This window comes from Macaca thibetana, chromosome 4 (assembly GCF_024542745.1).
Source record: "Macaca thibetana thibetana isolate TM-01 chromosome 4, ASM2454274v1, whole genome shotgun sequence".
Lineage (NCBI taxonomy): Eukaryota > Metazoa > Chordata > Mammalia > Primates > Cercopithecidae > Macaca > Macaca thibetana.
The window spans coordinates 18790748-18812787 of NC_065581.1; the positions used below are offsets into that span (position 1 = coordinate 18790748).

At 39.2% G+C, this 22040-nt stretch overlaps 2 long non-coding RNA genes across 4 annotated transcripts in view; one reads left to right on the forward strand and one right to left on the reverse strand.

Moving 5' to 3' along the window:
• The window catches only part of LOC126951987 (uncharacterized), a 272298-nt gene that overhangs the window by 233838 nt on the left and 16420 nt on the right, over positions 1 to 22040 (forward strand). The gene's annotated exons all lie outside the window — the stretch shown is intronic.
• LOC126951986 (uncharacterized) lies at positions 342 to 17909 on the reverse strand. Of its 2 annotated transcripts, none has more exons than XR_007724755.1 (3): positions 17840 to 17909; positions 6671 to 6847; positions 342 to 5349 (listed from the first exon to the last, which is right to left on the reverse strand). It is a non-coding gene; the product is annotated as an uncharacterized LOC126951986 (long non-coding RNA). The 2 variants fall into 2 exon arrangements; XR_007724754.1 differs by having other exon boundaries at positions 6671 to 6914; positions 17840 to 17906.

Here is a 22040-nt window from a genome sequence, read left to right on the forward strand (position 1 = left end):
GCCAAGTCTGGAAATAATTTATTTTGGAAACAAATGTTTCTTCCAAAAATATGGATAAATGGAATTTGTTTTAACTTATCTGAGACAAAAATAAAATACTCCAAAGTTTCTGTCCTTATATTTAAAAATCATTAACTATCATGTTTAATTAAATATGTGGGTATTTGAGAAAATATATGAAATAATATAGCAGTATGAGTATTGTTTTATTAATGTAGTCATCATATAGGAACCATATACTTGTTCCATTTATGTTTGCACATTTGAAAAGTTTCTAAAACAAGTCTTTTGAAATAATATTCACAAATCATGTAATTTTAACATTTTTTATTGTGGTACAATACATATAACATAAAATTTATCATGTTAACCATTTTTAAGCATACACTTCAGTGGCATTAATTACATTTACATTGTTTTGGAACCATCACCATTATCTATGTCTAGAACTCTTTTCATCTTTCAAACTGAAACTCTATACCCTTAAACAATAACTCTCCATTCCCTTCTCCCTGTAATCCTTAGTAACCTCTAATGTACTTTGTGCCCCTCTGAATTTGACCACTCTAGGTATCTCATATGCGTGGAATCATGCTATATTTGTCCCTATGCGACTGGCTTATTTTCCTTAGCATGAAATCCTCAAGGTTGTTGAGCATGTCCTCAACATGCTTATCCATATTGTAGCATGTGTCCGAATCTTCTTCCTTGTAGGTCTGAATAATAAGATTCCATTGTATGTTTATACCACATTTTGTTTATTCATTTATTCATTAAAGGATACTTGGGATCCTTCCAACTTTTTTGCTATTGTGAATAGTGTTGCTATGAACATGAATGGACAAATATTTCTCTGTGTCCCTGCTTTGACTTCTTTTGGTTACATACTGGGGATTGCAATTGTTAGATCTCTGTCTAATTTTGAACAACTTCCCTACTATTTCCCATAGTAATTGCCCATTTTACATTCCCACCAGTAATGCACAAGGGTTCAGTTTATCCATGTCTTTACTAACACTCGTTATTATTATTTTCCCTTTGATAGTTAGCTATTCTAATCGGTGTGGCAGAGCTTGTATAATATTGATTATCTTCAGTGGGTCTTTAACCCCTGAAATAATGGTATTAGATGGTACAGCCTTTTAAGAAGTGATTAGTTCATGAGGGCTCTTCCCTTATGAATGGAATTAGTATCCTTATAAAGGAGGCCCCGGAAAGCTGCCTTGTGTCTTCCACTATGTGAGGATACAGCAAGAAGATACATTCTATGAAACAGAAGACAATGAATCTGTTAATGCCTTGTTCTTGGACTCCCCAGCCTCCAGAACTATAAGAAATAAATTTATGTTGTGTATATACCATTCAGTCTACAGTTTTGTTATAGCAACCTGAATGGACTAAGATATACTTCATATACCCTTGACAAGAGTCCCAACTATTTCAGATTATGCTTCCTTCCTACCTCCCTTCCTGCCTTCCCTCCTCCTTTCCTTCCTGATTAATCCAGTATCAAAAGCGATTAGGTGAGGCTGAGCAAGGCAGTCATCCATGTCTGGGGGTAGTGTGCAGAGCACTCCAGCATGGTTGTCAGTGCCTGAGTATGGCGAGGAGGCACCATGCTATGAGTGTGGTAGTGGGAGAGGCTCACTTGTCTTCTGGGCAGAATGGGATGGCATCTACATGGCATTGGACCAGAGTGCAATGTCCAAGGTCAAGAAGGTAAGGAGGATGCATGTCTGCATGAGTTGACAGTGGTGATGGTGGTGATGAAAAATTGCACCCATTTAAAGGGATTGATCAAATAAGCAAATACGTTGAGCATAATTGGAGCCAGTTGCTCACCATCAGAGAAAGGAGTTACAAATTTGGAATGGGAGAAAAAGATCATGAATAATTTAAGATTGGATTGTAATTGATGGTGTCCATGTGAACTTATGCAGTATCTTGGGAACATGAACAGCCTAATAGCAATGGGCACACCCAGGGCCCTCATCATGGCTTGTAAATCCCTTTCAGCACTCTGCAGCTCTGTGGAGCAGTGACTGATTTCAAGGCAGGGACAGGAAAAGTATAAGATGAGCCTGGAATATTTTGTTGTACTAGGAAGTAAAGTATTCAAATAATGTTATAGACATATCAAAATGTCACAGAAGCCAGCTTGAAAGGGCTCCACTGGTCAAGGCTGGGACAATCTGAGCAACAACAACACATTGTGACAGATTATAACCAATTGTTTAAAATAATCTATGCATCTGTACTGATACACGCAAATAAAAGAATAGGATATGGGGAGAAGAAAAGCTTTTTTATGGTAGATTGCTAATGAATAAATGTAGGAAAAAATGATGGAGTTAGAAAATAGCCACTTGATAAATAACATAGTGATAATTAATTCAACCAAGAAACACCCGTGGATGCTAAGACTAATGGGTAAAAGCTGGACGAAGAACTGGATAATTCGCAGACTCAGAATCCCTCCCCTAATACACTTTTTCCTCACAGGAGACACATAGAAACTTTATAATGGAGAAACCTGTCAGACAAGGTTAACAGCCCCAGTTACATAACATAGCAGCATCATGTGTCACATGTCAAGAAGCAACCAGAAGAATCCAGCATTACTTTCATACTATTCTTGACAAAAATGCATAACTTGAAGCAGGAAGAAAGGTCTGGGAAACTTAAACTAAGGAACCTTCTGCAAATGAACTGGCCTGTAACCTTCCAAAGTGTCAAGGACTCAAAAGTCGAGGAAAAACTGAGGGACCATTCCAGATTAGGTGATCAAGCAGATACAGCAATGAAATATGCTTTATTTACCTGGGTGGATCTTCTGTTTGGAAAGAGTCTCTTTGGCTAACCTGATTAGAGTCTGTAAATTATTATTATTATTACTATTTTGAGACAGAGTCTTGTTCTGTTGCCCAGGCTGGGAGTGCAATGGCTCAATCTTGCCTCACTGCAACCTCTGCCTCCTGGGTTCAAACGATTCTCCTGCCTCAGCCTCCTGAGTAGCTGGGATTACAGGCATCCACCATCATGCCTGGCTAATTTTTGTATTTTTAGTAGAGATGGGATTTCACCATGTTGGCCAGGCTGATCTTGAACTCCTGACCTCAGGTGATCCGCTGGCCTCGACTTCCCAAAGTGCTGGGGTTACAGGTGTGAACCACTGTGCCTGGCTGCTATTATTATTATTTTTTATTTTTGAGGTGGAGCTTTACTCCCATTGCCCAAGCTGGAATTCAGTGGCATAATCACAGCTCATTGCAGCCTTGACCTCCCAGGCTCAGGTTATCCTCTCACCTCAGCTTCCCAAGTAGCTGGACTACAAGTGTGTGCTTCCATGCCTGACTTATTTATTTATTTATTTATTTATTTATTTATTTATTTTTCAGACAGAGTCTCGCTCTGTCACCCCAGCTGGAGTGCAGTGGTGGGATCTCAGCTTACTGAAACCTCCGCCTCCTGGGTTCAAGCGATTCTCCTGCCTCAGCCTCCCAAGTAGTTGGGATTACAGGTGCCCTCCACCATTCTTAGCTAATTGTTTGTATTTTTAGTAGAGGTGGGGTTTCACCATGTTGGCCAGGCTGGTCTCAAACTCCTAACCTCAGGTGATCCACCCGCCTCAGCCTCCCAAAGTGTTGGGATTATAGGCATGAGCCACTGCACCCAGCCTATTTTTTTGTGTGTTAGGAGAGACCGGGTTTTACCACATTGCCCAGGCTGGTCTCAAATTCTTGGGCTCCAGCAATCTGCCTGCCTTGGAAACTGTGAATTATTAATAGATGGTCACAATGTAGCAATGTCAACTGCATGGTTGTAGTGTGGTTATGCAGCAGAAAGTCCTCGTTGGTAGGAATTACACACTAGTATATTCAGCAGTGGTGGAGCCTTATATTGGCTACTTACTCTTAAGTAGTTCAGGAAAAAGTGTTACTTCTACAATTCTTGCAACTTTTTAAAAATTAAAACTAGCTATGTAAAACTGTGAAAATGAAATGATGATAGCTTCATTGGAAAAGGAAGTCTCTAATGGAGACTAGTTTGAAGACAGTAGCGTTTAAAATGTAACTGCTCAGATGTTTTAAAAACGTTATTTGTATTCAAATATCACTATTCTCGTCCTTTATCATTTTTGAAAGATCAATAACTAAGGAGAAAAACCATGATAAAACAAACCAAGAGCAATCTAAATAAAAATATAACCAAGACTATCAATAAGTCGTGTTGTTAACAAGTACCCTCTGCCAGGATGCAGTGAGAATGCTACTTCATCTCTGTAGTATTCTTCCCCTAAAACTCTATCTCCAGTCTAATCATCAGTAAACATCAGAAAATACAGAGTGAAGGACATTCTGCAAAATGCCTTACCAGAATGCTCTTTGGAAGCGTAAAGGACATGGAAGACGAAGACTGAGAAACTCACTGACGAGAGGAACCTAAGGAGGAAGGTCGCTAGATATGATTGTTACCCTGGCTTAGATCCTGGGATAGAAAGAGAACATTAGTAGAAGAATTGGTATAATTTGAATAAAGTCAGTAGTTTTGTTCATAGTATTGGATGAATGTTAAATACTTCGTTTTGATAAGTTTACTTTGGTTTTGTAAAACGTGAAGGTTAGGGAAGCTGGGTATTGGAATGATCTGTACTGTCTTTGCAACTCTTCTGTAAATCTAAAATTATTTCAGAATAAAAAGTTTAAAAGTATATATGCCCCAAAATGCACATATCCTCTCGAAAATGCGAATATACCAATGGGGTATATTCATGTCATGAATTAGCCAAATGTATGTGTTGGCTCTACTATTTTGAACCTACAATGACAAGAAAAGTGTACAGACTCAATTCATCACCAGAAATAACACAAGCTTAGGTTTGCCTTATCTCTTGGAAGCCAGATGATAATATAAACTTTTCTGTGAAAGAAATATTTATAGGAGGCAGGAGGTAGGATCAGTAAAACTGATCTCAGTTGGTTTCCTATGTAGGGTTGAGTCCACCTACTCTGGAATTTGGCCTCCCATGTCCATTGTTCTCTATCCTTCCTTGGGATCTCTGCTTCATCCTGCTGCAGCCTCTCGCATTCAAACAAACAGGCCCAGTTACCCTGAGTGCTCATATTGTTTAGACTCATAGAACAAATAAGCCTCCTAAGTGTATCTTTCACTAATTAAGTTTTTGTCTCTCATAGCATAACCTTGAAGCATATTCCCATTCAGGAAAATCTTCTCTTAGGAACGAGAATGAGGAAAAACAAAGATGGTGAAGGTAATAGAAAATGTCATCTTGCCATGAGTCTGAATTTCCTTCTTAGGTAGGTGTTGGCCCAGTATTAAAAGGAAATACTGTGAATAGAGAGAAATTAGAATTAGAATTTTATATTTGAACATAAAAACACTACCATTAGCAATGTATACCCTAAATCAAAAAACGCAAACAGAACAGCAAAACAAAAAGCCTCAAAGAAACAAATAAACAAACAAAAACCAAAATAACAATAAAATAACTCTGGAAAGCTAATGCCTAGGAAGCCAGACAAGAAGTCGGGAAGGATGGAGATTTGTATGGCCAGCGCTAGGGTATACTCAGTGAAACTGGCTCACACACATTGCTGGAGGCAGGATAAAATCATTCAACGGTTTTGGAAAGCAACTTGAAAATGTGTACCAAAACTCCTTACTGTGTTTGAACCTTTTACCTCAAGCATTCCACATCTGTGAGAGTAATCTAATTAAATACTAATTCAAAATATGGTAAAATACATCCATTGCTGTATCATTTATAATTGTGAAAAAATGGAGTTAACTTGGATGTTCAATAAAAAGTGAACAACTAGATAAACCCAATAGCATATTATGAAAGTATGAAAGATAATAATTGCAAAGCTGAAAACTCTTAGAAACACAGAAAGGTACACTCACAGACTGCATTGTCCAGGATGGTGGCTACTGGTACCCTGTGGCTTTGAGCACTGGAAATAGGTCTTGTCCAAATCGAGGTATGCTGTGAAAGCAAAAGACGTTGGACACTGGATTTCAAAGACTTGGTAAAATTGTTAAATATTTCATTAACAATCTTTTGTTATTGCATGTTGAAATGATAACATTTTAGATATATTGTGTTAAATAAAATATAGTAGCAAAATTAATTTCAATCATTTCTTTAAAAATTTGAACTTGCATATTTGGCTTGCATTATATTTCCATTGAAGAGTGCTTGTCTGGACTATGAGCCCTTTGAAGACAGGGTTAACTCTTGGTCCATGACTCCCAGTTTGTTCTCATCAATTGTTTTGTTAACCACCTGATAAATGAATAATTATAACATTGATTTTAAAATGTATGCAATTACATGTGCAGTAAGCTTACACCTATGTAAAATAGTCATAAAAGACAGAAGGTGATCTACAAAATTGAAGGTGCTGGTTGTCTTAGGATGGTGTGATTATGGGTCACTTTACTATTTTTCAAACTTTCTGTGGAATAATTTTCTTTTCATAATGTAAAGGAAATATTTTTTAAAGAATGAAGCCAGGACTTGTGAGGGTTTTTGTTTGCTTGTTTATTTGTTTGTTGTGGGGGCAGAAGGATACACGTATGAACCATCTTCAAAGACTCCTGACCATGGCTGATTCCAGTGGTCTCTCTAATGTGGGGGAGGACATACCTCATAGAGGGCTCGGAGGGGTGATTCTTGAGTGTTGTAGCACACCATGGCTAACAGCAGCCTGCTCTTGGTGCTGGGCAGAAATCTCTTTGGCCCAGAGCAAGCAATGAAGATTTTATATTCTTCATCTTCTGCAAGGAACTACAGTTGTTTCTCAAGGTCAGGTCAGAAAGCATCCTGAGGATGAGGAATAACAGTCCTCAAAGGGCTTTCCATCTTGGCAACGGTTCATAACCATATAAAGCTGATAACAAAATAATTCCAAAATAAATAAACAGTGGGTGCCTAAGTGCCCTCAGAGATCAGTAAATCTGAGCACATGTAAGCTGCCAGTGTGAGAAGCAGATAAAACCTCCTTCTAACATCCTGATGCATTAAAGCAGATGGAAACACCATATCAGGGTGCCTAGAGAAACAAAACAAGACAAAAACTTTCTTTGCCTAGAAAAGCAAAGTAGCTCTTAAACCAAGGCAGAGTGAAATTCCTGACCATTTAACAAATTCTAGACTGTGACAAATTTAATTGATTCAACAGAGATTTATTGACCCCTATTTGTGTTCTAGGTATGGTTTTCAAGGCTGAAGATACAGCAGTAAACAATGCTTGCAAAATTCCATGCCTTCCCATTATTTATGTTCTTATGGGATAAATCAAGGCAATAAACAAATGTGTAATTTAATGTATAGCATATAAGATGACTATAAATACCAAGGAAAAAATAAAGCAGAGAATGAGGGTGCAAGACAGCTGTGGAAGAGTAAGCTGCAATTTTAGAGTGGGTGGCCAGGAAAGGCTTCTGAGGAGGTGGTATTTCAGTGAAGAAAACTTGAAGGAAGTGAGGAAATAAAACACGTAGATTTTGGATAGAAAAACATTTCAAGAAAGGAAACAGCAATTATAAGAGCCTTGAAGTAGGAGCTTGCCTGGCATGTTTGAAGAACAACAAAAAAACAGTGAAACTTAAGGGAAAGAGGTCGGGTGCAGTGGCTCATGCCAGGAATCCCCAGCACTTTGGGAGGCCAAAGTGGGTAGATCACCTTAGCTCAGGAGCTCAAGGTCAGCCTGGGCAACCTGCTGAAACCCCTGTCTCTACAAAAAAACAACAACAAAAATTAGCCAGGTGTGATGGTATGCACTTGTAGTCTCAGCTACTGGGGAAGCTGAGGTGGGAGGATCAGTTGAGCTCAGGAGTTATAGGTTGCAGTGAGCTGATGTCGCACCACCTCACTCTAGCATGGGCAATGGAGTAAGGCCCTGTCAAGGATGGACGGACGGATGGACGGAAGGAAGGAAGGAAGGAAGGAAGGAGAAAGAGAGAGAAAGAAAGAAAAAAAAAAGAAAAGAAAAGGAAAGAAAAAAGAAAAAGAAAAAAGAAAAGAAGAAAGAAAAGGCTGGGCACAGGGGCTCATCACTTTGGGAGGCCAGGGCGGACGGATTGCCTGAGCTCAGGAGTTCGTGACCAGCCTGGGCAACACAGTGAAACCCTGTCTCTACTAAAATACAAAAAATTAGCTAGGTGTGGTGGCATGTGCCTGTGGACCCAGCTACTTGGGAGGCTGAGGCAGGAGAATTGCTTGAATTGGGGAGGCGAAGGTTGCAGTGAGCCGAGATCGCGCCCCCGCACTCCTGCCTGGGCGACGGATAGGCAAAGGGGAAGTCAGACTTGGGGAGCCTGATTGTGCAGAGTATTTTAGGGGATTACCAGGACTTTTGACTTTTACTGAGTGAAATGGGAGGATTGCAGGATTTTGAGCATGAAAATGAGATGATTAACCTACACTTTAAGCATCTGAGTTCAGAATAGTTAAACCTGAAAACCAGTTTGGAAGTTTTTGCAATAAAAAAGTTATGAAGATCTAATGGCAAATGTAATCAGTGATTTAGGTTCTGGATATGACTCAATGGTAGATCTGATTGTTTTTTTTTGACTTGCTGGATATAGGGTATGAACAAAGTAGAGGAATTGGTGATGATGCCAGACATTTTCACCCAACTTATTGGGAGGATGGATTTTTACCATTTACTGGTCATACAAAGTGCTGGTGAGGATGTGGAGGAACTGGAACTCACACGCTTCTCACGGGAATGTAAAATGGCACAACCAGTATGAAAACCACTTTGGTAATTTCTTCTACATTTAAAACATATGTTTACTATATGACCAATCATTTCATGCCTAAATATTTGCCAAAGTGAAATGAAAACTTATGTTCATACAAAAACCTGCACATTAACATTTATAGCTGCATTACATTTAATCACAAAAACTTGGAAACAGCCCAAAAGTCCCTCTCCCCAGGGATGAATTAACAAACTGTATTACATCAACACATTGAAATACTGTTAAACAATAAAAAGGAGCAAATTGCTGATTAACATAAAAACATGGATGGTCAGTGAAAGAAGCCGGTTTCAAGAAGGCTGCATGCTATATAATTCCATTTATATGATATTCTGAAGAAGGCAAGACCATAGAGGTAGAACACAAACCAGTCGTTGCCAGAGATGGTGGTGAGAGGGGGAAATTTGACTACAAAGGGGTGAAGGGGAATATATTATGGGTGATGGAAGCATTCTATAGCTTGATCGTGGTGATGGTTACAAATCTGTGTGCACTTGTCAAAACTTGCAGACGTGTACAACAAAAAGGGCAACTTATATAGTATATAAATTATGGCTTCATTTAAAAATGGTAAAAAACGGAGGTAAAATTATGAGGGATATTTTTAGGTGAGAGAAATAATATCAAGGTGGAGTGTGGATGGGAAAGAAGTGGTAGAATGGGAAAAATTAATGTTGCAAGAGGAAGGAGAGGGAATTGAGCAATGACCTGGAACAGATTAGAAAGGATAGGAGCTCATAAACAGGTGGAGGGGTTGGCCTCTGTGGGGACTTGCAAGGGGTAGTTCACCCAGTATAGTGAGACAGAAGGCAGTGGGTATGGGTAGAGAGGATAAAGGCAGGGGTACAATTTTTTAGTAGATGTGATAGTGCTGGGAGCTTTCCAGTGTTTTCCTTGAAATTAGATTTTTGTAGTGAAGTAGAAAGTGAGCACATCAGCTGAGACTGATGATATAAAAGAAGTGTTGGATGTTTGAAGAGACAGGAGAAGATATGAAGTGATTGTTTAGGACAGGGGTCCCCAGCCCCCAGGCCATGGGCTGGTACCTGTCTGTGGTCTGTTAGGAACTGGGCAGCACGCAAAGATTCACCTGTGTTTACAGCCACTCCCCATCATGCGCATTACCGCCTGAGCTCTGCCTCCTGTCGGATCAGTGGCGGCATTAGATCTCACAGGAGCACAAACCCTATTGCGAACTGTGCATGTGAGGGATCTAGGTTGTGGGCTCCTTATGAGAATCTAATGCCTGATGATCTGAGGTGGAGCTGAGGTGGTGATGCTAGCTCTGGGGAGCAACTGCAAATACAGATTAACATTAGCAGAGACATTTGACTGCACAGAGACCATAATATTAAATCAGTTGCCTGCAGACTCATATCAAAACCCTATCAGTGAGTGGCAAGTGACAATGAAGCTGCATCTGGTGGCAGGCTGTAGAGTGGCAAGTGAGTCTGTGTACTTCAGTCGTACAGCTGCATCTGGTGGCCTTAAAAGTATGTTTGAGGCAACTTCAAATCTCCGTATGTTCTGAATTAAAGTCCAGGTGGAATATCCTGACATTGCCACAAAAGCACTGAAAAGCCTGCTTCCATTTCCAGCATCCTATCTTTGTGTGGCAGGGCATTCTGCAGTGACAGCAACCAAAACAGGGTTATAGAGTAAATTGAACATAAGCAACACCCTTTGGGCGTCACTGTCTCCCATCACCCCCAGAAGGAACTTCCGGTTGCGGGAAAACAAGCTCAGGGCTCCCACTGATGATTCTACGTGATGGTGAGTTGTATAATTCTTTCACTATACATTACAATGTAATAATAATAGAAATGAAGTTCACAATAAATGTAATGTGCTTGAATCATCCTGAAACCATGCCCCTCCCTGGTTTGTGGAAAAATTGCCTCCCACAAAACTAGTCCTTGGTGCCAAAAAGGCTGGGGACCACTGGTTTAGGAGAGAGAGGAATGAATAACTAGGAAAGCACAGTGGGCTTGCCGGGGACGTTGAGGACCACCTTGAAGTTCATCATGAATTTATAGCAACATTAGAACTGTGGTTGTGTGTTCTCTTCCAGCTATGGGGATGGAGTAGGCAAAGAGTTGGATTTAGCCAGGGTTGGGATTTAGCCAAATGAATATGTTGATAATTGATGCAATTAATAAAAAGTAAGCCCCTGTCCAATTTTAGGTTAAGGCAAAGCAGGAGGTGGTGGCAGTGTGACTTCCCCCCACCCCAGATCGATCTTTCTTTCTTTCTTTCTTTCTTTCTTTCTTTCTTTCTTTCTTTCTTTCTTTCTTTCTTTCTTTCTTTCTTTCTTTCTTTCTTTCTTTCTTTCTTTCTTTCTTTCTTTCTTTCTTTCTTTCTTTCTTTCTTTCTTTCTCTCTCTTCTCTTTTCTTTTCTTTTCTTTCTTTCTTTCTCTTTCTTTCTCTCTCTCTCTTTCTCTCCTTCTCTCTCTCTTTCTTTCTTTCTTTCTTTCTTTCTTTTTTTCTTTCTTTCTTTTTCTTTCTTTCTTTCTTTCTTTCTTTTTCTTTTCCTTCCTTCCTTCCTTTCTTCCTTCCTTCCTTCCCTCCCTCCCTCCCTCCCTCCCTCCCTCCCTCCTTCCTTCCTTCCTTCCTTCCTTCCTTCCTTCCTTCCTTCCTTCCTTCCTTCCTTCCTTTCTTCTCTCTCTTTCTCTCTTTCTCTCTCTCTTTCTCTCTCTCTCTCTTTTCTCTCTCTCTCTTTCTCTCTCTCTCTTTCTTTTCTTTCTTTCTTTTCTTTCTTTTCTTTCTTTCTTTTTCTTTCTTTTCATTTGAAGTCTGAATGTCTATTCAGAAAAAGCCCTGGGCAAACTTGAGACATTAAGCAGATTTCTCAGCATTCTCTTTGTGCCAAGTTCACCCACACACAGGGGTGTGCTGCAGCCTGCCCATTCTTGATTATGGTATCTGATTGCTAAATTGTCAGGAATTTTGCAAGCCAGTTGTTAAGGACAGTTTAAATTTGGTCATGGTAGAAGTATTTACACCATGGAAATCAGTAAATCCTACAAATCTTCAGGGAGTCAGTTGTTAACCATTTACCACACACACTCCTGCCTTTCAGGCCCATCTATCTTAATTTACTGGCCTTCAAGGTTATTGTTTCATCACCTGTGCTGGCTTGGCATCCACAGGTAGAAACTGCTATTTGAGGAATGTCCTCGATGTGGACATTCACTGGTCTCAAATATCTTTCAGTCCCTACTTGCTCATTCTACCTGGCTGAGCTCATTAATTTATACTATTGTGCTGAAGGTAGAGGAGGCTAGAGGTGTCTCTCAAGTAATTTGTAACCTTTAAATAAGGACTTTCTGGAGACTTCACCAGTTTGACTTTCAGCATTGGTAAATCATAAAGAGGTAGGCAGACACAGAGTCAGACTAGTAGGGAAGAAGGCTGGGACTGAAGGAATCTTTTACTCTGTATCAAAACTCTTTCTCTGCTGATCTGATTCTTGCAACACCGGACTGCTTTGCACACTGATCAAATCCGCTAAAAGAAATTGCTCCATTTCCACTCACTTCCTCTGTGCTCTTTGTTTTTTCTGCTCATTTATCATCAATCACAGGTCAAGCAAATGTTGGTTTGATGGGTCGTGACCACATTCAGGGAGCTAGCGAAAGGCCTGTGGTGGTCCTGATAGTTTGAATTACACAGGTGCTGTGTGGCTCCGCGACAGGATGTATCATAGGAGCCTCACACTGATCTTGTGCAAAACTCCTCTCTTGATTCTCCCATTCATATCTACTTCTCCTTTGGTAGCCCACACCTTAGGGAATGGCTCCCCTAACATTCCGGGTGCTCATACCATAAACTGGAGCCATTCTTGATTTCACTTCTCCTCTGCCTATTACTTCAGTGGCTACTGGCGTTCTAGCTCCCAAACTGTGAAGTGAACTGTGTCCACTCTCTCCATTTCTATGGTCATCATCTTAACTGAAGCCATGGTTGTCTTTCTCCTGAATTGCTGGCTAAGCCTTCTAATTGTTTTCCTGTCATTCCTTTATATGCTCTTCTGTTATCTAATTCAAACAGCAAAGAGTGTATTTTAGGACGCATGTAAGTTTTGTCCGTGCCGTACATTTAAACTCTACTTATTGCATTTCAAGTGGCCCCTTTGGGACTGCCCAGCCACCTCTCAAGCCACTGTAGTCTCACTGAAGATGCATCATCCCTGATGACTTTCTTTTGTTTCCTCTTAATGCCAATCTCTTTCCCGAATCAACCTTCACAGTTGATCTCTCTACCAGGGACGCTTTTCCCCATCCTCTTCATCTGCCAAATTCTCCTCTCCTTTCAAGTTTAAATTTACATGTTAATTTCCTCAGGGAAGTTTTCCTTGACCCCAGAGACTTAATTTAAACTATTAACTAGTTTCTCAGGACTCTATAATCCTCCTTCAAAACATTTATTTAAATTGTAATTATATATTTATTATTTTAAGGTCTTTTGACAATGGCATCTACCTTTATATTTCTGCCCATTCTAATTATTCTTTTTTTCTCTTCTGTAATCTTAATAAAAGTAAGGACCTTGTCTTTCTTGTTTATCACTTATATCCCCAGCGCTTTGCATGGTGCATGACATCGAGTAGGAGATCAATTAATTGAATAAATGAATGAAGTACAAAGACATAAAGAGAAGAGACATTCTGTTGAATCCATGGGGGAAACAGTACACCAGTTAAAAAGCACTGGTATAATTAGAAAATAAAAGCAGCGTATAATAGGCCCTTAAATGTGTGCTGGATAGGAATTTAGAAATCAGCCCATTATTTTCAAAGGAGGAAACTGAGCCAAGATTGCTTGTGACTTATTCTGCTGTCACACAACGAATAGGTAACAGAATAATAGGCAGCCCGAGATATCCTGATTACAAGCCTTGTCCTCTTTTCAGCACACAATCCAGCTTCTGTAGCACCTGAGAATGCTAAATGAGAATGTAACTGGATTTTGTATGAAGTCCTTCATTTCCACAGGAATATGGAGTGGGGCATCCTGAAGTAGACCCTATGTCAATTTAGCTAGGTGTTCTGGAAGCTGTAGTAGTATCTGATGCACTTTCAAAGGTGAGTTCTATGTGAATCCTCTTCCACTAATGGTTTTTCCTCATACATTTTCCATCACTTAATATTTGCTGCTGGGCTGCTATTTACATCAGTGGCTTTTAAAATACGTATTATCTGTTAGGTGAATATGTTCTTCCTTTAATTGTTCTTAATTTGCACTGCTCAGGAAACAAAGGCTTAGAGAGGCAGTCTAGGAGTGTGGAAGGAGCATAGGTGTTGGATCCTGAGTTTGAATCCTGGCTCTGCCCTCCAAACATCAGCTCTTTCATCTCTAAATTGCAGGGACATTTGTGCCTACCTCCTAACTCAATTGTTGTAAGGTAAAATAAATTAATGTAGGTAAAAAGCCTGACACATAGAAGCATAATCAATTAATATTAGTTCTATTTCCAGCCTAGTATTCTAGATTTGGGACACGAATTATTTTACTAATGTGTCTGATATTATTCTAGATTTTGATCACAAATCTTTGAGTTCAGCCTTTTCAAATGGCAGGGTCCCAATCTCTTTAGTTTCTGTCTTGACAATGGCATCTGCCTTTATATTTCTGACCATTATAGTTGTTCTTTTTTTGATATTATCTATGATTGATGCACCCTTATAATATCTTACTCAGTATTCCAGGAGCAGGCCACTAAAGTTTAATAGGAGGTAGGTTAAAGTTTTCAGTGTCATCGTGGATGATTAATTACTGTAAATATCAAGAAGGGAAATTTCATAAAATTGATGAACTAGGGCTTCATCCATTTATTTCTTAAGTTTTTATTCATGATCTATCTGGTACATAAATTAGGGCTGCCAGATTAGCAAATAAAAATACAGATGCCCAGTTAACTGAATGCCTTGTATTTTGACAACTCTAACATAGTTTTCATAGGGCTGCTCTCTGTGGCGCAGTTGCTCACGCCTGTAATCCCAGCACTTTGGGAGGCCGAGGCAGGCAGATCACAAGGTCAGGAGATTGAGACCACCCTGACCAACATGGTGAAACCCCGTTTCTACTAAAAACACAAAAATTAGCTAGGCATGGTGGCACGCGCACCTGTAGCCCTAGCTACTTGGGAGGATGAGATGGGAGAATAACTTGAACCCAGAAGGCAGAGGTTGCAGTGAGCTAAGATCGTGCCACTGCGCTCCAGCCTGGCGACGGAGCGAGTCTCTGCCTCAAAAAATAAAATAAAATAAAATAAAATAATAATGATAAAGAAAAAAATAAGACGTGGTCTATAACCCAAGGGAATTTTTATGCAAGGTGAGAAAATCAGCATAAAGTTAGAGATAGGTGGTAGAAAATGCATGGAAAGGGAGGGTTATATGTCGATGGCATGTTAGTTTCCCATGGCTGCTATAAAAAATACCACAAATTGAGTGACAACACAGCAGAAACCTATTCTCTCACAGGTCCAGAGGTTAGAAGTCTAAAATCAAGGTGTGGGCAGGGTTGATTTTTTTCTGAGGTTTTTGAGAGAGAATCTGTACCATACCTCTCTCCTAGTTTCTGTCAATGGCCAGCAATCCTTGCCTTGTGGATGCACCACTCTAATTTCAGCCTCTGCCTTCACATGGCATTCTTTCTTCATGTCTCTTCTCTCTCTACAAAGCCAGCAGTCAAATTGAAGTAGGGCCTACTCTAATGACTTCATCTTAACTTGATTACATCTGTAAAACCTGTTTCCAAATATAGTCACATTAGACAGTCCCAGGAGTTAGGACTTTAACATATCTTTCTGGAGGATGCAAGTCAATCTATAACAGATGGTATTGGTATTGAATACCATAGAGCTCAGAGATGGGACAATTTGTTGTGAGGTGGAATGATTAAAAAGGCCAGAAGCAGTGTCAAGAATGAACAGAGCTGGACTTCAAAGCGTGGGTAGACATTGTTGGAGAGGAGGGGAAGGGCTTGAAATAGATGATGAACAAGGGACTAGGGGAGAAACTCATCTTCCGGGGATGACGATACTTGCTGAAATTTACTAAGAGCAATAACAAGCATGCTGAAAACTCTGAGAAAAGCAATAATAATCAAACTTCCTTAGCTCAGAAAAGCAACAGTGCCATTTTAAGGCAGATTTTATTGGTGTCTAAGATTCCTCTCTAAAGTTCAGGTTGCTCGGTGTTAATTTGGTTTTGGCACCAGCCCCAGAGATACTAAAGGAACATGCCTGGGAAATTATTACCAGCAATGTCTGGATTCCTGATACACCGAGCCTGTTACACTAGAACCCAACTCAGGGGTTATATTTAAAATCAAACATTTGTATAAAATAAAGTGTAAATTGTAAGCAATCAGTACAGTTAGAATGTTATCATTATTTTGAGACAGGGCCTTGAATCAAACATTTATGTAAAATAAAGCATAAGTTGCAAGCAATTATTACAGTTAAAATGTTATTATTATTTTTTATTTTTTGAGACACAGTCTTGTTCTGTCCACCTAGGGTGAACTGCAGTGGTACAACCATAGCTCACTGCAGTCTTGACCTCCTGAGCCCAAGTGGTCCTCCCACCTCAGCCCCCTGAGTAGCTGGGACTACAGGCCTGGCTAAGTTTTGAAATTTTTGTAGAGGCTGGGTTTCTCTATGTTGCCCAGGCTGGTCTCAAACTCCTGGGCTCAAGTGGTCCTCCCAGCTCAGCCTCCCAAATTGTTGAGATTACAGGCATGAGCCACCACATCCAGCCAGAATGTTATTTTATAGGGATTGATTAAGCTTTCCAACTTTTTAGGATGTGTCCATTTCATAAAACTTCCAAGCTTTGTTTATTGTGTGAGAAGCCAGTGCAGAAGGCATGTTAAGCTGGATCTATAACGTTGTGAGTGTGTACCATGCTACAGAACACCATAGTCTATACCATATTTTCATATGGATGAACAATTTCCCTTCCCTCCTTGTTAAAGGAACCAAGTGAAATTCAATTTAAATAGCAATTCATAGAAGAAAAAGCCTAAAAGTAAAGGTACGAGTCACGAGGACCACAGTGTTTTGTGTTCCGTTGCTGAATATGAATATAATTTCTTGCATTTTCATCATTATTAATCAATTAAATAAACTTTATGTGAAGTTCATTTTATGTTAGTTTACCTTAGAATTGAGTACATTACTGAATTGCTACAAGGCTATAGTTTTCTTCTAGTTGATGTTTCAAAAAATTATTTGGGCCAGGTGCAGTGACTCACACCTGTAATCCTAGCCCTTTGGGAATCTGAGGTGGGCAGATTGCTTGAGCCCAGGAGTTCGAGATCAATCTGGGTAACATGGTGAAACCCCATCTCTACAAAAAATACAAAAATTAGCTGAGCATGGTGGTGTGAACCTGTAATCCTAGCTATTCGGGAAGCTGAGGTGGGAAGATCCCTTGAACCCAGGAGGTCAAGGCTGCAGTGAGCTGTGATCACGCCACTGTACTCTAGCCTGGGCAACAGAGCAAGACCCTGTCTCAAACAAAAACAAAAAGAAAAATCATTTGAAAAGGAAGAGAAAATCTAACAGTTGGGATGAGCTCTTGCTGATTTACCATCTAGTTACCCTGTTCTCTGGGTGTTGCCCACTTGTAATCACCAAACAAGGAAGCTGGGCAAGTACAGGGAAGCATCGTGCAGGGAAGCTCTCACTTCATTGCCACTTACAGCTCTGTGACATTTGCTGCCAGCAAAGATTTGGGTTTGTCAGGCTAATATCCACCGACCTATTTATTTCTTCCTAGTTACCTTCAGATTCAGATAAAGGGCCACAAGGCTGGGGTCTGGGGGGCTAAAAAGGTCAGATTTACTCAGTGAGAAAACAAAGACTTGCCTGCTTTCTACTCAATATGCCTCTTCTTAGACAATAAGTTTTTATTAAAGTGGTGAACATTAATATTTTAATCAATTACATCGTTGAAAATTATGTATAGCATAGGGTAAATGTGAATCAGTCAATCAAGCAATCACAATTGCAAAGAAACCTAGGGCTGGTTACATACCTTGTTTGTAATCTGCAACTGAGACCCGAAAAGCTTCTGCTGTCTTGGTTCTCTCCGGGCATTAGTAAATCCGACTCAGTCGGACTCGCGGAGTTCTGGGACTCCCTTTGCACTGTAACCATTGGCAAAGTTCCTGGAGTCTTTTTTTTCTGCCAGATGCCTTTATGTAAACCATCTTCCTTTTGGAAAGAATGATTTTCCTGCTCACTGCTTATGTGAAAAGTGTTATTTGTCTTTCTAACTCTTGAGGACATCTTCAAGGTTCCTTTCTTAGCCGCAACCTTACTAGCTCATGTGAAGATGTCACATCCCCAGGTTATTTGTGATAGATATGCACTTAACTGGCCTTCTTATCTGCACAAAAAGAAACAGCTGCTCAGGATTGAAAAATAATTCTCTCTTCCCTACAGGACTGAAAAAAACTTGTTTATTTTAGAACGTCTTAAAAACATGTAAAGGAGAAGGGGAAAATGACCCAGAGTACCGTTACCTAAAGGCAATTATTATGAGTATTTTAGTTTATATCCTTCTAATCTGATTGTTTTCTGTATATTTTATTTTATAAAATAGTTGCACTTGCATTCTTTCTAAAATGGTGTGTGTGTGTGTGTGTGTGTGCACATGCGCGTGTATTGGCTGTTTGTTTTTACTTAGTGCTATTCATCAGAAGTGATATAGCAAAATGGTCATGAATGTATAAATGTGAAGGCAGTGTGTGGGTTCAAATCCTGAGTTCCCCATCTTTGCAAACTTGGGAATGTGATTCAGTTTCTTTAAATCTCTTTTCTCTCCCCAAATATGAGTATAACAATTATATGCACTTCAGCGAGCAGTTAGAAAAATCCAATGAGTAAGTATGTTAAGCAATCACATATTATGTATACCTGACGTATAGCAGATGCTCAATAAATGTTAACTCTTAACTTTCTCCTATCATTATAAAATATTCAGGAATATAATTTTACATGACTGCATACAATAGTATCTTTTGTACCTAGTATTATTTGGTTATCTATCTTTGGATATTTATGTTGCTTATAGTTTTTTTTTTTTTACCTCTATACATAATCTTGGAATAAATGTCTTGGTATGAAAAGATTTTTCTGTAGTTCAGCTTATTTTCTGAATTATCTTAATTCCAAAAACAGAATGTCTGAGTCGAGCAAGATGAATATATTGTCAATTTCTTCCTAAAGAGGTTGTGGTTATTTATATTTCCATCAGCCTAGTATGAATAGGATTGTTTCACCATAGTCTTGCCAGCAGTGTGTGTGTGTGTGTGTGTGTGTGTGTGTGTATATCTATATTATTTGATAGACCAATTGATATCTCATTCTTTGATTGCTGGAGAGTTGTGGTGGTGTAGATATTTTTTAAGGAACTTGAACTCATCTGGAATTTATTTGAGTACTGTGGGGTTGGAGTCTAAATTGATTAGCTTCAACATAATGGGGCTGGAGTACTCTGTAGGCTCAACCAAACTGGAAGTTGCTCAGTCACATTAAAAATGTTTATAATAGCAACTTCAATGATGTCATCACTACCTTATACCTTGCTGTATCATATTTCCTAGCTCATACACCCTGCTTTGTCATATGTTTGATGAGTTAGATAACATATTAGATGAGTGTGGCCCCTGCATTTATTCAAATACAATCCTCTGAGGAGCCACATCTCCTGACCCTTCCACACTTTTGTAGCCTCTCCCTGTGTAACTCATGGAATGTGATGGAAGTGATGCCACATTGCATGCCTTTTGAGGCTAGGCATGAGAAGACTGGCAGCTTTCACCATGATCTCTTGGAGTGTGTATGCATTCTGGTGAGGAGTTAGTTGTTACTCTGCAATTGCCATGCACTGAGAGATCTCAAGACAGTTATGTAGGGAGGTCATGTGGAGGGAGATGTCAGCTCCCAATTTGTCCAACTCCTCCAGCTGAGGCCCCCGAAATGGGAGTGTAGGCTGGGTGCCATGGCTCACACCTGTAATCCCAGCACTTTGGGAGGCTGAGGCGAGTGGATCACTTGAAACCAGGAGTTCAAGACCAGCCTGGCGAACATGGTGAAACCCCATCTCTACTAAAAATACAAAAATTAGCTGGGCATGGTAGTGGGTACCTGTAATCCCAGCTACTCAGGAGGCTGAGACAGGAGAATCGCTTGAACATAGGAGGAAGAGGTTGCAGTAAGCGTAGATTGCGCCACTGTACTCCAGCCTGGGTGACACAGTGACACTCTGTCTCAAAAATAAAATAAATAAAATAAACAGAAAGAAAGAGATGTGAGCTTAGAAGCCATGTTGGACAGGACACTCCAGTCTAGTCATATCTTTGGATAACTCCAGTCCTAGACACTATCTAACTATGACCATGTGAAAGATCAGAAGCAATAAGTACCCAGTGAGCCCAGTCAACTCACAGACCTGTGGGAGGTAACAATAAATTGTTGCTTAAGCCACTAAGTTTTAGGATGGTTTGTTATGCAGTGATAGAAAACCAGCACAATGAATTAATACAGAGGAAGCACAGTTCTTTGGTTTGAAATATTTCTTCTTTGAAAATTAGCAGGAAGTAAACATTGGAGTTAATAATGATAGCTTTTACCAAAATAGAAAGATAGAAGATAGCATTCCAAATTAATTGATGAGGGGAGTGGAAAAGCAATATTAATTGAGAAATATACAGACATAGGTTTTACATGGGGTTGGTGGTAAAGAGAATTGAAAGAAGCCTGATAATGTGGCCACTGAGAGTCAGCTGAGTGTAGCATACATGTCAAGGGCTGGGGTGACTTGGGGATTTGCAGGTGTAAGAGAAAAGATGTTCTGACAAAGGGAAAATGAGTGGCTAAAGACTTTTTGCCTGGAAGTGTCTCTCTCTTGGTAGATTGATAGATTTTTCTTTCTGTCATACAAAGTATTAGAAGAAGGGCCAACTTTCACATTGCAAATTTCATAGTTTGGTGCTTAGTAACATGATGCCTTTGTATTTTAGTGCCTATAGATTTTTTAAAAGTATTATCTTTGTGAGTTTTGGGGTACATACTAACTCCAAATTTTATCATTTAATTTGCTTGAATTCTACTCTGCAAATCCACCATATGTAATTGGTAGTTAAGTTTGGGCTACATAGGATGTGGCAAAATTTAATTGACTTAAAAATACATAAAATGACAATATAAAGAGCTTTCATTTTATTTAGTGTCTTAGTCATCTTTTATCTTCTTTGTTGGCTTCCAAACCATATTGATTTTATGAGTGTCTCTGAGGAAGGTAGAATATGAAGTTTACGAAGAGGAAACTCTTGCAGTAGCACTAATAAAACCATATGTAGGCCAAGCTTCTGGATGATTGAGGAGCCAGATCCAGCTCCCTGGAGCTTTCCTTGAGAGATGCAATCCCAATATCAAAATTAGTGTTGAGACACCTTTGTTCTTGACACTGAATATATTGCCAATTTTGTTCTACTTCTAATTTGCAATCAAAGTCATCTCTTGCCCCAGTGCAGGCTGTTTATTTTTTTTTAAAGAGTTTTGTTAAGATTTTTACTACATGGACTTAATTATGTAATTACATAACAGATCTGGTAACTGCTTCAGAGGAACCATTCTAATCTACGAGGTACCTAAGATAGTCTTTAAAGAACATCTAATTACATAATTACAATGCCTAATAGACCAGAATAACAGGTAGCAAGAATATCTTTGGAGCCATAAGAGAAGCTCTGTGGCCTTTAGGGTATATAATATCAGTTATGAAAATAACCCCATCACTATGTCATTATGTAACAGCACAAAATGGCAAAGAAGGTATTAATGCTGGATATAATAAATAGATGCATTTTGCTATAAATGACTTTCTTTAATTTTCAAAAAATGTGTAGAAGCAATTGAAAATATCTTAAACCATGAGACAGAAAAAACTATGACATTTTAGATACAGGATGGCAGTGACTTTTGAAAGCAAAATTTAAAGAGATTGAAGACATATTGAGTTAGTTGTAAAAGTAGGCATATTAATGTCAAAACCACAAAAATGCATTTAAGATATAAAAGACAGAAAATTCAAAATATTATATTCATATGTTTCAAATTGGCATACTATGTTTTCTAAGTAATAATGAAAAAAATCAAGAATGAAACTAAAACACGTTAGAGTTTTGAAATACTATGAATACTGGGTGTTAAAGGCTCTGTTAAAATCT